At 44.8% G+C, this 18,100-nt stretch overlaps 1 protein-coding gene across 1 annotated transcript in view; it reads left to right on the top strand.

Annotated features, from left to right (window-relative positions):
* Positions 1 to 408: 408 nt before the first annotated feature.
* The window catches only part of LOC145981182 (uncharacterized), a 110,888-nt gene continuing 93,196 nt past the window's right edge, over positions 409 to 18,100 (top strand). Inside the window, exon 1 of the mRNA XM_083114304.1 lies at positions 409 to 501. The gene's annotated coding sequence lies outside the window, so the exon portion shown is untranslated. The remainder of the gene's footprint in view (positions 502 to 18,100) is intronic.

The raw sequence follows: 18,100 nt of genomic DNA, 5'->3' as shown, positions 1-18,100 counted from the left end.
TTTTCAATATTGCCATTCCTTATGCAACGTCAAAACTGTTTTGCAGCGATTTCATCATGGTGCATCTTGGATTCATGTCACAGGCGCAAGTCTGAAGATTTCGGATGATCGATTTATGTGACAGGCGCACGTCTGATTTTTTTTATTTTCTTCTTATGATTGACTTCTGCAATGGGAACATTTGCGATTGCGATATGTTATTTGTGTGATATATTGGCGGATTGGATATTTCAGACATTGGATTTCATTTATGTGACTTAAGAAATTGGAAATAATTATTTATTTTTGGCAACTGCAGGCCGTAAAGGGGAGGGTTGTTTTTTCTAAATGACTTGTGGGATGAGATAATTTGCGAATTCTTATTTTTATGATGGGAAGTGAGTGGAGGGTGGTATTCTGTGGAAAAGGCAAGAATGACTTTCAAGATAGGAGTTACTTCATTTTTGGACTTACATATTGAACTTCGACCCACAATTCAATACCTGGCCTTGGTAAATAGAGGTAAGTTACCTTCTTAGGTTTAATTTTAGCCTTCATTTTTGGTATCTTCATGTGTCAATGAGCAAAACAGTGAGAAATAGTAAATGTACAATTTTAAGAAGTGTCCGCCAATTATGAACTACAGATACGTCATCGGGACGCGAAATTTCTTTTTCCACATAGGACAGGACTAGCACCGGAAGTGATGATGAAATCCTGATTAAGGGGCCTCACGCAATCGTCATGTAAACAAATGAAGATCAGATACCGAAGAGTGTTGTTTGTTGTTGTCCTATTCTGTATATCAATTGAATATATGTTAATTATAAAGAAGAGTGTGAATAATTTGTCGATTGATATCATTTTCAGGTGAAATCCTTTTACAAACTCCCGAAAGTTAGTAGACAGTTGAATCAATAATGATAATAATGCAATAACTGGAGTATAAAATTATATTGAAAACTGCAAGATACAAACTCCCGAAAGTGAGTAGACAAGACAGTTGAATCAATAATGCAGTAACTAGAGTATAAAATTATGATACTGAAAACTGCAAGAGGAGCTGTGAGGAAAGAAATGTCTGTAAGAGAAACCTTAGCATTCGCGTAATGATCGTTCAGTGCAAGATTCCAGCAATATGCAACATGTTGATATGGGTATGTACTGCGAGGCAGTGATTTATCAGCACAAACCCCACATTTTTTCACAAATGCTCAATTTACAGTCACTTTGGCTGTAAATTTACTCCTACACCCCTCTAAATGCAATGTTAGACCTAGCCAGATTAATATTTCCGAATAAACCTCTTCTGTGAGGGGTTGTAATTAATGCACTGTGTTTTTTTACGTTAAATAGTTAATGATATTTTAGTGCAAGCTTCTTGAAACATGTTGATATGAGTGTGTTATGTGAGGTAGTGATATATCCGTACAACTCCCACATTTTTTCATAAATGCCCAATTTATAGTGATTTTGGGGCCCAAGTTCCTTTTGTTTTATTTGCGATTTCATCATCCTACGTACGTAATGTTTACATGGTTCGATTCCGATTTACGTCTGTTAACACACACTGTGGAGTTTGGTACCCATGATCCTTTGTACACCCCCTATAGAATGTGAAAGGTTTTGCATGGTATATGAATATTTTGTTGTTTGTGAACGTTTTCAGTTGATTTTAGCTCGCGAAAATGTGCTATAATGTACCAATAAGAGCCTGAAAGCTTCGTGCAATTGAATCTAAGTAGAGTAGTAAAGCCGGTTCTGCGCCCGAAAATGAGGCTCGGTGAGGCTCGCCTTAATAGATTTCTCTCGTAAGGCATGAGCCTCATTTTCTCGCAGTGTTGCCAACTCCTCACCCGAAAAAATCACCAAGGTTTTTGGGTCTAACCTAACCTAGGGCAAAGAGTTGGCAACACTGCAAAGCAAGCCTCAAGCAGTGTTGCCAACTTGTTCTTGACCTATTTTTTATTTTACGACGTTTTATGCACTAAACTAACCTACAATGAGAGTAGAGTAGGTGCACCGGTTCCCAGCCCGAAAATGAGGCTCGGTGAGGCTCGCAGTGTTACCAACTCCTTACTTGAAAAAATCACCAAGGTTTTTGTTTTTGGGTATAACCTAACCTCTAGCAAGGAGCTGGCAACACTGCTTGAGGCTTTTCTCGCAGTGTGGCCAACTCCTCACTCGAAAAGTTACCAAGGTTTGTTTTTGGGTCTAACCTAACCTAAAGCAAGGAGCTGGCAATACTGCTTGAGGCTTGTCTTGCAGTATTGCCAACTCGGGCAAGGCGTAGCCTTTTGGGTGTATGTTAACCTCACAGTGTTGCCAACTCGGCGTAGCCTTTTACGCTGTATAATTTTTTAGCTTTTTTGTGTGTGAGTGTATATGTGTTACCAACTCGGCGTAGCCTTTTGGGTGTATGTTAACCTCACAGTGTTGCCAACTCGGCGTAGCTTTTTGGGTGTATGTTAACCTCACAGTGTTGCCAACTCGGCGTAGCTTTTTACGCTGTATAATTTTTTAGCTTTTTGTGTGTGAGTGTATATGTGTTGCCAACTTGGCGTAGCCTTTTGGGTGTATGTTAACCTCGCAGTGTTGCCAACTTGGCGTAGCCTTTTGGGTGTATGTTAACCTCGCAGTGTTACCAACTTGACGCAACCTTTTGGATGTATGTTAACCTCACAAACAGTGTTACCAACTCCTCACTCGAAAAAATCACCAAGGTTTTTGGGTCTAATCTAACCTAAAACAGCTGGCAATTTTGCTGAGGCTTGCCTTGTAGTGTTGCCAACTTACTCGAAAAGTTACCAAGATTTTTGGGTCTAACCTCACCTAAAGCAAGGAGCTGGCAACGCTTGAGGCTTGGCTTATAGTGTATAAAGCAATTTGCCAACCTACTGGTATTGTCATAGTTTTTTACGAGAGAGAGGAGAGAGGGGGAAGAGTTAAAACAACTGGCAGCTGCCAACACCTACCTACAGCTTTTTTTTTGTTTGGTGTAACCTCTAAAGCAACTGGCAAGTTTGCTTGAGGCTTGCCACAGTGCATAAAACAATTTTTTGCCAACCTACACACACTGGGGGCAAGGAGAGCCGGCAACAAATATATACTGTTGTAAAAGAGATGGATGGCAGCATAGTATGTGTGTGCGTGTGTGTGTAGCATTATTAACTAGTGTTGGCAACCCACTTACAACTAAAAAAATAGAGATGCCAACGTTGCTGTAAAAGAGAGAGACCTATCGTGACCTTTGTAAACCTCTCTCGGGGGAACGATGTGCCACACGCGCGCGCGCTGGCGCCTTTATTATTTTCGTATTGCATACAATATTTATTGTTTTTTTTTTTTTAGGATTTCTGACCCCTAACCCCGCCAGGGTGCGTGGTGCCCAACCCAAAAAGGTTCTAACGGCTGCGGCTCTAGATAACCACACCTCTGTAGAGTTTCACGTGTTTTTTTTTCCCCCAAACTTCCATGAAACCCTACAGAGGACCTCCTTAATGCATGCAACGTGTACTAACGACTCTAGTGTTATTTGATGTTGTAATATTTTTGGATATAGAGTTTTATTGTGAGATATAGATAATAATAATTATGTTTATTATAATATTTTTGATGAAGATGGAGAATGTATGTGTGTGTTACAAATAAAGTTGCATGTTTTTTTTCTAGTGTGTGTGTATGTGTATATGTTTTTGATGTTCGACAGCATCTGAAACGATAAAAAAAAAATTTATTGTTAATTTTCTCATGTAAAAACAACAACAACAAAATTTTTGTGCAAAAATTCTGATTGTCTTGTGCTATAGTGCAAAAACTGATGAGAAAAAAGATATTCTAACTCATAACTGATGAAATTAATATTGTAACTGATTTTTTGAACTAGTGAAATTTTCGTATTGTGCTATTGAAACTGATTGTGCTAGTACAAATATTTCTTATTGTGCAAGAAAAGAGGTTAAAAACTTGTTAAAACTGCTCTGTGACCCTCTCGTTCTTCACGTCGTGGACGAAGGACTTCTCGGCGACCAGGATGACACTGCATACGGTATCCTCGGGCAACGGACTGTTGAACTCGCAGACGACCTTGATGTTGGTTCGATCGTTGACCACCACCTGCTTTCTTTTTGTGGTATTGATGACGAACATGGGTCTGCGGGTTTTGAATTCGCTGGGCGTGTAGTACATGTCCATGCTTCCCTCGGTCACGCGCTTGTAAGCCGTGTAAGCTTCGTAAAGTTTGAGGTAATCGTTTTTGGTCATGTCGAGGTTGTAATTCTCGCGCGGGAACACTTCGTTCCTTCCATTTTTCAGATAAACGTTCTTGATCTTGCAGTCGTCGAACTTGCTGGAATCTTTTTCCTGGTTGTTATCGCGCCCGGTCTGAAAGAGCACTACGACGAAATCTGGCATGTCGAACTGTATGTTGTTGAACTGTGTCGTCACGTCGAATTCCATGTGACTTCCCGACGCCATCTTCTGCACACACTGGTAACCGTGAAAGTGAATCGACACCTGCGGACTCTTCAAGATCTCCGCTTTGTACTTGAGGGCGTAGTTTGTTTCGTATTCCACGATCGGCATTCTTAATTCCATGCTCCGGATGACGCACTTGGCCGCTTCGGGTAATGTGTTGGCTATCGGCGTGCCGTCGGCGTTCAAGTTGGTGTATCGCATCAGTGCGTCGTTGTCGTTGGCTGCTCTTCGAAAAGTGACGCGCAATCCTCCCTTCCACATGATCTCCTTGTAGTCCGAGAAGAATCCCGGCAGCAGACGCATGGGAAAAAGCACCGTGTGACTTGTCGTCGATATTTTGGTCCCTGCTTCGAATCCTCCCGCCTGGTAGTATGCTGCGTCTGTTTTGGATAATTTCAAAGTTCCCACTGCCGTCGACGTGATGCCTGGATAATCGATTCTGTCTATGACGGTGTTGTGTTTCCTCACCTCCACCTGCGAGAACAGGTGAGGCACGAAGTTGTCAACGAGTATCAAATTTGCATTGGGCGGAAACGCGTCTCCGCTTTCCTTCTTCACCACGTCGAATTGAAGGTAGAGGTCCGCTCTGTGAGGATGAACGAACCCATCCCCTACGTCCACGTCGTATTCGATCTCTCTGTTTGCTTCGTTCAAATTGGCGAACGTGCGACGGTTGGGAGGGAAAGATTGCAATTCGTAACTTTCGATTTGCTCCATTTTCACTATGTGTGTTATTTATTATACGTTGATCTCCACGATGGCAGTGGTCGTTGCACCTGCGAAATCCACCACGTCTCCTTTCTCGTTCGTCACCACCAACTCTATGTCGTCTATGCGGTTGCGGCATACTGGAAAATAGATTGGCGAAGAGGGTGTGTAGATGATCGGTTCCATGAATTCGGAACTGGGTTTGAACGTGGCTATGATTCCTGTCTGCTTGTGACTTCCTAACAATCCGTCCGAGGATTTTGTGATCATGCCTTCCGCCACGTTGCAGTGTACGTTCAGAGTTTCTATGGCTAGAAATTTGGGAATGTTGGTTGCCGTGTGTTTGATGCCAGCTTCGAGTTTGGTGTCGTTCTCGAAACCTAAAAGTTCCCCCATGGTACCCAGGTTTATGGTCTCCGTCGCCGATAGGATTTCCACTCTGTGCGTGACCGAATTTTGAGAAAGGTACGTGCCTTTGGGTAACTGAGCTTGCAAAGTGGAAAGATTGTATTGGCCTGGCGTGACGACAATGTGTTCGCTTCCGACGCTAATTTTGTTGTTGTGCTGCGTGACGTTAGGTATGAGGTACATGCTGTAGAATGCACGCAGAGCTACGGATTTAGGATAGACGATGTCGTCGTGCAGCGTGAGTTTCAAGATTGAAGATTCGCTCGTGAGATGGAACACGCCCATCGTGTTTTAGGTTCCACAATGCTTTCTGAAAATGTTCCACCGAGGGGTTATTTATTTTAGACATGTATGCGAGAACGGAAAGGCATAGGTGGCCGCAGTTAACATCGGTGAAACCCTGGATGCGTTTGTCATTGTAGTAGAGGTTGGCAACACTGAGATACTTCACCAACCTGGCAGGTGGTGTGCCACCGAACGAATCGAAAACAAATGCATTGTTATCGTCAATTTTGAGGTAGCATATCCAATGTGTACCAGGATTTTTGTAACTGTCCAGGTTGACCACGCCATACTCCCTTTTCTTCACAGCAGAGGGTAGAGAATCGGACATGAAAACACCCCTGAAGTTTTTTATTCCCAACAGTTCGATCAGAGATTCAATATCGAAGTTGGACAGGGCTGCTTCTTTTTTTATATTTCTTCAAAGCATCGAGGTTGCTTTTTTGTTTTTTGGTTATACCTTTCCCCTTCTTCTCCATAGCCAGGTTGTGACGTTTCTGTTCTTCCAATTCTGCCTTGTTCTTCTTCGAGTCGATGACGGTTTTTGCGATGGCGGCGCTACCGCCGGCCAAACTTCCAACGGCCCCTAATGCTGCCAGGATGGCTGGGATGCTGAATATGAAACCTCCGATCTTTTGCTGTTTTCGCGAACGCTGCAAGCGTCTCAATTGAGGTGTGCTAAGAAGTAATTTCATTCCGTGTCCTTTCGTCAAGCAAGAACGTTTCTTCTCGCGTTGTTTCTTGGTGAGTAACCCATCGAGGGCACCTAGATTTTTCAGATTGGAGTATGGTATCTGGTACACGACACCCTTGGGCTTCATGATGATGCTCTATATGCTATCTTCACGGTATGTTATTTATATATATGTTCTGAGATTTTTTTTGTTTTGTGTAATTTTTTTTGGTATGTTATTTATATATAAATGTTCTGAAATTTTTTTTGTTCCGTGTAATTTTTTTTTCAAGAATATACTCTGCGCAGAGCCGTTACACAAATTCTATTACATGCTTTGTTTTCTTACCAAGAAGTTCCTTTGTACCCTTGTACACGATTTGAGTTTTGTTCTCGATTAAAATAGCTAGCTTCTCGTCGGATAACATGTTAGCGTATCGATCTGGTAAAAATAGACTGTATTGTGCGTTGAGCAACAGACGCGCCTTGGGGCCATACTGGGTAGAAACAATTGAACCGGAAGTTATCGTGTAAGGTTTGTCCACTTCTAATTCCTGAATTTTTACATATTCGACTGATGAATTTAGCATTTGTTTTAATGCTTGGGCGTCTAGTGATTGTTTACTCATTTTATAAGATGGCAAACACAACTGGAGTTTTTTTTTTTTTTTACGTAGTGTTATTTATATACCGAAGAAATTTTTTTCACGGTTCGAGAAATTCTTTTATTTCTACACACCCCATCCAAGTTTTTGTTTCGTGTTCATGGCGATGGTGGTGCCCAGTGCTGCAACTCTTTCTCCCAGCGAAGCGTCTCTGCTAACGAATCTTTCGAAAGCTGCGTGCTCTAACTTTCTGTCTGCTTCGTGACGTGCATCCAGATCGGTGCGAGTGGTGTTGTAGGCGATGTCGTGATCTTTGCATGCGGCGTCCAACGGATTCACACCCTTGTCTCCTCTCTCCAATCTTTTCTCGAGTTTGGTACCTGGTCCGCAGTACTGGTAGCCAGGTAAATGCATCTCGAAAGGTAACTTGTTGATGATGTCGTTCACGAGACCCTTTCCTTCGGCCACGTTCCAGAATCTCGGAGGCAGCGTGTTGATGATTTTAATGAGGTACCCTATGCCCTTGTCGTCGTTTACGATGAAGTTGGAAAGTTTTGTGCTGATCATGTCCACGATGCCAACCTTCTCGTTGTAGAAATTACGATTGCCTGCATTCTCCTCTCCTGCAATAACCAACAACCTGTCTATGAGCTTGCGCACGTCGTCCACCCAAACGAATTCTTTGGGTAACGTGTTGTAGAGTTTGACGCCGCTGCCTGTTTTCACCTGGTTCCATATCGGCTTGATGAGATTCCTGTATTTTTCGCCGCTGCTCGATTTCACCCTATTCTGCGTAGCGTCGTTGTTCTGGTACAAGGCGTCCGTCATGATCAGAATTTCCTTGTAACTCTGGTAATCTTCTTCGGTGTAATCCTTCGGCTGCTTTTTGGCAACGAGTTCCCACAGTCCCACCGTACCCGGATACCTGTTCCAGCTATTCTTATCGCCTAAATTGACTTTAATGTCGTTGCCTTCGAAGGTCACCTTCGATTTCCCAATCTTCCATACCACACCGCCGCCTTCGTTGGTTTCCATGGTGGGATACAATCCGAACACTTCATCCTTGTCGAACTTGCCCGTGCTCAGGTAGTCTCGTGCCAAAGGTCCCAACTCGATCTTATCCAAAGACGACGACGTGCTGCTTATGGCTTGACGTCGTGGTACTTCCTTCAGTTCGAACGGCGTCGAAGGAATGCTCGAAATGGGCGTGGGTACGGTGTAACTTTTAGCTGCAAGTGGTACGAGTTCGTTGATCAAATTTTTATTTTGTTCTGTGACGCCTTTAATTTCTTTACCTAGATCGCTGATGGCGTCGATCACAGGTTGATCTTGACGTTTCTTCTCTTCGTAGAATCCGCGATTCTCGGATTTCCAACCTTTGAAGCGTTTCGCGAGGTAGTTTCGCAACTTGAGATTTTCGTCTTCGATTTTTCGTTTCGCCATAACGTTATTTATACACGTCGTTTCTCACAACGTTGCAACGTTTAGAAAGTCGTTGATTTTGTTTCTGTATTTTCCGTCGTTGGGTTTCCTCGTCATGTCGATCGTTGCGAATCCGAAATCGTCACTGTTCCAACAGTGGGAGCAGCAGCGTTCCGAAAATTGATTGTAGTTCATGTCTCCGCCTACGTAGTCATCGTACGCGTGCTTGAGGTTGGTGTGATCTTGACGAAACAAACATATGAAATTAGCGTTGTCGCGTACTAACTGTTTTGGAATTTTGGAAAACGTTTGAGCTAGGAAGAAGCAATCTATTCCTTTGTGACGACCTTGCGTGAAAAAATTGCGAATTTCATTTTGATTTTCCAGGATGACATCGTCGAACACAACAACTGAATTTTCACGACAATCGTCGAGTGGTTTTATTTCCGAAGCGAACGTTGCAATGTCCAGACCATCGTACAGTTTCATCAGTTGCTGGTATTTCGCTTGTTCGAGACTTTTCGAGAACACGTAGAGGTGCCTGTTCTTCCAATCTAACCAATTCGGTGCGAGGAGAAAATTGTCCACGAGCAGTGTTGTTTTCCCGCACCCTGAAGGACCTACGATCAGACAGCGGATGCTGTCGGGAAGCAACTCACCGTTCTTTTTTTTCGTTTGATTTTCCGAATCAGGTAGACGTTTCACGACATTCCACGCACTCATAGAATCACATCGTTCGCGTCGATCCAACTCTTTTCCGGAAGTCCCAGCCATTTCACCAAAAGTTTGTCACCTTTTCTACGCAATACTTTCTCGATGAGGTACGTGTCGGGATGTTTTGTTTTAGAGAGTTCCTCTTCGTAAAATCTTCCTTTCAAAATCTCGCCGCTACTATCTTTTATTATATACGTGTGTCGGTTTCCGGATAAAACTCGAACCACCGTAAAAAGTTCCGTGCTCCAATTTTTTGTGAACCCCTTCTCGAAGGTGCGTTTGAATTTGCTGATCCTCACCTGGTCTCCAATTTTGAATTTTGACTTCTTGGTAGTCGCGGGAGTGTACTTTGGACAGTAAACTGTAGAAATTAAACGCTGCTCGTCGGATTTCGTAACGTCAGCTGGCTTCATGCCTATGGTTCTGTGTACTGTATCATTATAAGTGTCGACGAGTTCCGGCAGTATGTCGACCCATTTGTAATTTCCACGAAGCGTGAATCGTTTCCACATGTGTGTTTTCAAGGTTCGATTAAATCTTTCCACGATGCTGGCTTTGATGTGGCTGAAGGTCGAATAATGTCGAATGCCATGTTTTTGAATAAACTTTTGGAATACGGTGTTGTAAAATTCTTTACCGTTGTCTGTTTGCAAAAACCGTGGCCGTCTGCCGCTTTCGCAAAAAATTGTTTTGAATGCTTCCGTGACGCACGTTCCCGTTTTGGCCTTCAAAGGTAGAGCCCATGCGAATTTCGAAAACGTGTCTATGACAGTGAGGAGATACTTGTTGCTCTTGTTCAATTTATGTACGTTTTTCAAATTGCCGCTGCTCATCTCCACGAGGTCACTTTGCCAGAGGTCGTCGATTCCCTTGGTCACCACCGCCAAACGTTCGTAGTTGCGGCGTGCAGGTTTATGCAATTCTTCGACGATGGCTTGCCTAGACATTTTTAGAGATTACGTTTGAAGAGAAGCACCAGCGTGATGGGATTCAAAGAAGGTGGCACCTCGCTCGTGTTTTGAATGATCAGCTTATCGCCGGCACTCACGTCAAAAAGGGTAAGATCTTCGTCTTCGTGTATTTCATATATGTTGCGCGTTTCGTTCCAACGTGCCAGAGGAATATTTCCTGCTTTCTGGACACCGCGATTCGATATCAGGGTCATGGTGGGAACGCTAGCTTTTCTGCCGTGAGACCAGTACGAAAATTCGTTTATCTGAATCGTGCCATCGAGGAGAAACTTGTAGTACGGATGATAAGGATGCAACATGTACAGTTTGTTACCTTCGACGAACGTGGAGATTCTCTGTTGATTGGGTACGCTGTTGATTTCGATGGCTTGCAGAGAATGTAGTTTGGCGAATTTAGTATCGACGCTAACGAGGTTGCTGTGAAGTTGTCCCAGTGTATTTTGTAAGGGCAACAAATGTTCGGCTATGGTATTCGTTACTGTAGAAAATGACGGTTTGATTTTCACTTCCACGTTCAACTGCTTGTAGTTTTCGTTGAGCTCTTGCAGCTTGCCACCGAAAGAGGCCAGCGTCGATTCCTGCGTGGATTCCAGCACTCCAACTTGATCTCTGATGTTGACGACAATACTCTGAAGGTTCTCGACTTGATTCAATTTCGAATTTTTCTCGGTAAGATCGTTCACGATGCTTCGCATCTCGGTAAACTGCGTGTGAAGGTCGGCGACGCTCTGCGAAGTGGGCAACGTCGACACCAGCGAAGCAAGTTCGTCTCGAATCTGTTCCACGTTCGCCGTTTCCGTTTCCAGTCGTTTCAGCATACGTGATATGTTTCTTTTCAAAGCGTGCAATTCTTTGGAGGTGGGGAGATTGGCCACCCTACTCTCGAGATCGCTCAACGAACTTTTGATGTCGCTCGATTCGGATAGTGCCGTCACGGCTGTTTTCAATTTTTCCAAATCTTCGCTCGAAGGTACGCTCGTCCGTAACGATTCCAAGTCGGCCTGTATGTTGTCCAGCGCGTGATGAAAATGAGCAAGGTTCGATTCGACGTTCAAATTTTCCAAATATTCCATCTTCTGCTGGACCGTGCTTAACGTGTCTTGAATGCTCGTCAACGCACTGGCTTCAGCGTGAATATTTTTAATTTCTTCGTTGATCAACTCCAGAGACGCCTGAAGCGTAGCGATGGTGGTTTGAATGTGTTCGAAATCTTGATAGGCTTCCAATTGAATTTTTATGTTCGCGACGCTTTTGCCGATGACCTGCAGTTCGTCCGACGATGGTAGGTTCGTCATGGTATCTTCCAAAGTCTGCAACTTGGATTTAATTTCTTCCAATGTGCCGGCGAATTCTTCTTGTAATTTGGAAACAACAATATGCAAGTGTTCTACATCAATATCCTTCACAACGGTTTGAAGTTCAGAAAAATTCTTTTCTATTGCGGAAGTTCGTTCTTCGATTTCGAGTTTCAATTTTTCCAAATCTTCATTTTTCGATTGAAATTGCTGTAATTTGGCCAAATCATTTTGAAGCTTATCCACGCTCAACTGTATATTTTGAACGTTGTCGTAAGAAGGTACGTCAACATAATTTTTTATGAGCGTTTTCAGTTCGGAATCGATTTTCAAAATAGGGTCGAGACATTGCGTTTGGAGCGTAGCGATCTCCGACTCTAAACTTTTGTTTAAGGTCTCCTGCAAAGCGATCAAATCGCTCCTCAACTTTTTAATTCGGACATCCAACATAAGAATCTCTTCTGCATGGTCTACACGTTTAGTGTTGCCGAAAATGTCGTTAGGCATTTTGGTTAATGGTTATTTATAATAGGATAGACGATTCGCAATTCTACGAAGAGAGGAACAAGTTTGTCGTAATCTCCGAGGAGTTCGACGTACAGGTAATCTCCTGCGGAAACATCGTACGTAATGTTAGAAAGCATCTTGTCGTGCTTGATTCGAAAAATGTTCTTGCCGGTAGATATTTTGATTTCGCCTACGTTTTCCGGATTCACGGTGATTTGAAGTTTTCCATCGATCGGAATTTTGTAAAAATGTAAATTGTTGTTGAAGACGTAAAACATCTTGCCCACATCGTCATCCAATTTTGTCCAAATGCTGTTAAGGTGAACAATCAGTAGACCGCTGAGTTTAGTTAACATGGAAGGTAGAAATTCATGATCTGTCGTCGTGTGGTGTACAGTCTCCATGTTGCTTTGTTTTCGGAAACCAAAGAGATTCATATTATGCTGGTTATTTAAGAATACGGTCAAAGTTTTTTGTAATGACTGTCAGTGTTTTTTTTTGTTTTGTTTTTTTTGTTTTGTTTTTTTTTGTTTGTTTTGTTTTTATGAATCTTCTGTTGAAGATGGGCACATGTTGCAGGTTTTGCTTTCTGCTAAGCGATAGTGCCCCCACGGCAGTGTGTGGATTCCACATTGGAGAACGCACCTCTTGTCGTCGTTGGGATCCAGGGCAATCTTCCTCACTTTGTTGGTGGTCAACACATGGTCGACGCTCTGGATGCGCTGTTCTGCTCTTAGAACCGACGACCCGGTCTTGAGGCAATCCACGAAGTCCTCGAATGTGAGATGCTCCCGAACCACCTGTCTGCCGACACCCTTGGCCTTCTTGGTAACGCTGCCCTCGGCTTTGATGGTATAGGCCTTGGCGCGAAGACCTGCAAACTCGAGAATCACGTCTCCGTCCTTCTCGTCTTTGAGTTTGCCAGGCACCTTTTTGTTGCGAGCCAGGATACTGTACCGGTTCGGCTGGGGATAGCCCGAGGTGTCAAAGAGGTTCACAAAAGATGTATCTGTGGCTATATCCCCGTATGCGTTGGCTGTGCGAACGTGGTACACCAAGCTGTCCGTGTCCGTGTAGAGAAGCGAGATGTTGTGGCCATAGTGTGGACGTAATGTGTCGTAGTACGTCTCGAACATGTGGAGCTTGCTCAGATCCAGAACAGTGGCTCCAACGTAGATGGGCTTGTTGAGCTTCACCACGCCTTGCTTCATGTGAATCAGAGCCAGCTGCTCGTTGTAGATTGTTCGAGACTTGAACAATGGACTTGCAACAAGCTGACGACATCGCTCTTTCCTCGTCACCAATTTTATGTCCACGCGATTCCGTACATTCTCCATGGTCTTGCCAAACACCGCATTATTCATGAGCTTGAAGAAATCCTTATCAAGCTCGGACGTGGCTGCGGTGCGGTGTTCAGTGTTGACTTCAATATATGGACGCAACCATGGAGAATGCTCGAACTTGAGGATGTGGTGAACTGCGTGGACCGTGACCCCTCGCCGCATCAACCACCGGAGATTCTGGTAGTGCAGGACGTAATTCTTCTTGGGTTCGAAATCCATGACGAGCTTCATCTGGTTGGAATCGGGTGGACACTTGAACTCGGGTGCAGGGGGAAGATCGCAGAACGAATCCTGCAGCTCCTCGGAGAACTCAAGGTCCACCTCGGCGAAGAACCCATGTTCCGAATCGTCGAAGTTTTTGATGTCGAATTCAGAAGGATCAGCCCACTCGAACCCTCTAAAGGGGAGTCGCTGCATCATAGAGTGCCCGTACAAGTTATTCACGTCCGTGTACATGATGTAGCTTGACGGTTGGGTGGAGTCGTAGCCAGTAGCCATGTGATGGTTGTTGGCGCGCGCGTGCCGTTGCGACACCTGGACCATTCCACCCCGCTTGGCACGTTCCACAAACAGCATCATGTCCACGTCCGAAAGAAGCTCCAGCTTGATTTTCGTCACCAGAAACATGGCTGACCATGCCAGTCCGGGGAGACTATAGAAGTAGGCGGGATCCAGGTGGTAGATGTTCATTGCGGTCGCCCGGAACGTCTGGAACACGTCGGCGAGGAGCGTCACATCAAGTCTGAGGTACGCATCGTGGTAGTCCCCGAGATTTTGGCAATCCAGCTCGCGCCACATGGACTGAGCATGGTTATAGTCATCCTCAGAGATGCCCGAGCCTCGCAGCTTGCTATAGAAGTTTGCTCGAGGAGGAAGCGACGTCTCCGCAAACTTGGTAGAGTCGGTGACGTATTCGTAGGGGTAGACCCCCTTACGCCTGAAGAGACTGGCGTCCAAGTTTGGAAAATTCGCAGAGGTAATGAGCATTTGCCCGTCGCGGAGCTTTTTCGCCAGGGCATCGAGGCTAGCCGAGAGGAACCTCAGGGAGTCGAGGAAGCGAAGCTCGATGCTCCTGCTTTTTGAGTTGGGGATCGGCACCCACTTGCTGACGCTAATATAACGCTCCTCGTTTTGTGCCAGGACATTGATTCTTGCATTGTCGTATCCAAGATGCTTGATCAGGTGGTGAAAGTCGTACCCCGAGCCATTGTGAAAAAACACAGGGATGAAGCGCGGGTCCCGGGCCAAGCGATTGCAGTCGTCACACCAAGGACCAACGTACCTACCGTTAAAGTGATCGTGGTGATGGACTTTACGGTTGTTGATGCTAAACTCACAGGTGCACACAGGACAGGTAGTAGCCTCCTCGTGTCTATGTTGATCGTCGGGGGACAGTGGGAGCATAGACTTGGGGGTCAACAGCACCTTCCCTATCTCGATGGCCTCGACAACCATCCTCTCAAGGAAGTGTTTGGTTGCGTCGGGACCACGGTACACATAGGGCTCGGGGACGATGTGTTGATCTCGTCGCACCACAACGTATGCGAAACTAGATGCCTCGTGGAGTTGGTAAGGGGTGGTGGAGGAAACTTCAGGATCGGGATCGCAAGTGGACAGGGGTTTGAGAAAGGCCTCGAAATCCGCGATGATAATAGCGGGGTGCTCCACCATGGCACCGTGCATGCGGAAACACTCTACGGCGCCAGGTTCGGGCAAGTCTGCCACCCCAGGCTTGTTGGCATTGCAATAAAGTTTGTGGTTAGCAAGCTTCTCAGCAGCGATGTTGGGACCTCGAACATGTTGGTAACTACGTTGATCTTGTCCGTCGAACATTGACAAGCACCTACGACAAACTTCTTTGTGGTGTTCGTGTTTACTTGTTTGGCTCGAAACAAGCCGAGAGAGCGAGCGGATGAGGGTGTAATGGTGGTGGGTCTCGTCCTTGATGAGCAGAAGATGAATTTCCTGCGCACCGTCGTCGTCCACGTCGCTCACCCGGATAGGGTACACCACATTTTCGCCGGTGAGGCCATAAACGTTGATGGCCAACCGAGGGTTGTGTGTACGGGCCTCGAACTTACGAATATCCGAGACCTCCACCGGGTAGTCAATCCCAGCCATCGCATCTTCCAGCTCTGGCTCGTAGGGTAGGTAGTGGTTAACTCGGTATGGGTGTTTTTTCCGGTGGACAGGGTGCAATGCTGCAAGCACACACCATACGAAGCACTTGGCGTCACTGTTTTGAATATTCACAACTGCCTTTTTATCCTCAATCGTAGGTGGTAAGGGGACGTAGCTGGAGGCGGAGAGAGGCACAAACTTGCTAAGTTTGACGCACAGTTCGTGAGGCTCGCCACACAGCGAACCCCCCGAGCCCTCGGCTTCATGCTCCTCTTGCTTTGCCACCAGCTCCTCGACAAACTTGTTGTAGATGACCTCGAGGTTGTCGACATCCGCCAGATGCAGCGCCTTCGCCTTGGTGTTGTGGCAGAAGCTGTAAATTTCATCAGACGGCTTCTTGTACTGACAACGTAGCGATGCATAGAATTTGGCGGAGTGTGTTGCAAGCGCATCGCCGAGGACGGAAATAATTTGCACTTGCACGTTCTCCAAAAAGCTACGCACGTCACATGAGCCCTCCGAAATAAAAGGAAAGTCCTCTAACGAACGCTGGAAAGCAGACTGGTCTGCTTTTATCGCAGGCTTGACGCGTTTGGCGAGTGGTGCATTGATGGAGGCTGCTTCTGCCTTCCTCTTGGTTGAGCTGGTCGACGGTTGAGCCCCAGATGTATTTTTGCTTAAACAAGTAAGCTTATGTTTTTTGGCATACGCAATTGTAATGTGTTTATTGCATCCGGAACATAGTTCAGTGGTAGCCAAATGCCTGCCTGGCACGCAGGTACGACAATGTCTTGCAAAATTTTTGCTTGATATAGTTTTTTTGCACACAGGGCAACTTTTCATGGAGCGCATTTTTTCGGGGTATGTTTATTTATATGTGATCTGTTGGTGGTAGAGTGTTTACAAAACAAAAATGCCTTATGAGAAAAATTTTGTAAGGTAATTCTAATTAGTGTTAATTCGAGGGGTTTATTTATATATGGGTGGCGTTGTCCTCCTCAAATATGTGCTTTAATCAACCCTATAAAAAATTAAAAAAATATATAAGAAAAATATGATTGTAGATAGAAAAAAAACACAATAAATATTGTATGCAATACGAAAATAATAAGGGCGCCAGCGCGCGCGCGTGTGGCACATCGTTCCCCCGAGAGAGGTTTACAAAGGTCACGATAGGTCTCTCTCTTTTACAGCAACGTTGGCATCTCTATTTTTTTAGTTGTAAGTGGGTTGCCAACACTAGTTAATAATGCTACACACACACGCACACACATACTATGCTGCCATCCATCTCTTTTACAACAGTATATATTTGTTGCCGGCTCTCCTTGCCCCCAGTGTGTGTAGGTTGGCAAAAAATTGTTTTATGCACTGTGGCAAGCCTCAAGCAAACTTGCCAGTTGCTTTAGAGGTTACACCAAACAAAAAAAAAGCTGTAGGTAGGTGTTGGCAGCTGCCAGTTGTTTTAACTCTTCCCCCTCTCTCCTCTCTCTCGTAAAAAACTATGACAATACCAGTAGGTTGGCAAATTGCTTTATACACTATAAGCCAAGCCTCAAGCGTTGCCAGCTCCTTGCTTTAGGTGAGGTTAGACCCAAAAATCTTGGTAACTTTTCGAGTAAGTTGGCAACACTACAAGGCAAGCCTCAGCAAAATTGCCAGCTGTTTTAGGTTAGATTAGACCCAAAAACCTTGGTGATTTTTTCGAGTGAGGAGTTGGTAACACTGTTTGTGAGGTTAACATACATCCAAAAGGTTGCGTCAAGTTGGTAACACTGCGAGGTTAACATACACCCAAAAGGCTACGCCAAGTTGGCAACACTGCGAGGTTAACATACACCCAAAAGGCTACGCCAAGTTGGCAACACATATACACTCACACACAAAAAGCTAAAAAATTATACAGCGTAAAAAGCTACGCCGAGTTGGCAACACTGTGAGGTTAACATACACCCAAAAAGCTACGCCGAGTTGGCAACACTGTGAGGTTAACATACACCCAAAAGGCTACGCCGAGTTGGTAACACATATACACTCACACACAAAAAAGCTAAAAAATTATACAGCGTAAAAGGCTACGCCGAGTTGGCAACACTGTGAGGTTAACATACACCCAAAAGGCTACGCCTTGCCCGAGTTGGCAAATACTGCAAGACAAGCCTCAAGCAGTATTGCCAGCTCCTTGCTTTAGGTTAGGTTAGACCCAAAAACAAACCTTGGTAACTTTTCGAGTGAGGAGTTGGCCACACTGCGAGAAAAGCCTCAAGCAGTGTTGCCAGCTCCTTGCTAGAGGTTAGGTTATACCCAAAAACAAAAACCTTGGTGATTTTTCAAGTAAGGAGTTGGTAACACTGCGAGCCTCACCGAGCCTCATTTTCGGGCTGGGAACCGGTGCACCTACTCTACTCTCATTGTAGGTTAGTTTAGTGCATAAAACGTCGTAAAATAAAAAATAGGTCAAGAACAAGTTGGCAACACTGCTTGAGGCTTGCTTTGCAGTGTTGCCAACTCTTTGCCCTAGGTTAGGTTAGACCCAAAAACCTTGGTGATTTTTTCGGGTGAGGAGTTGGCAACACTGCGAGAAAATGAGGCTCAT

This window comes from Lepisma saccharinum, chromosome 29 (assembly GCF_977018435.1).
Source record: "Lepisma saccharinum chromosome 29, izLepSacc3.1, whole genome shotgun sequence".
In the NCBI taxonomy this organism is placed as follows: Eukaryota; Metazoa; Arthropoda; class Insecta; order Zygentoma; family Lepismatidae; genus Lepisma; species Lepisma saccharinum.
The sequence above is the reverse complement of the archived record's forward strand: the minus strand, read 5'-3'. Positions and strand labels throughout refer to the sequence as shown.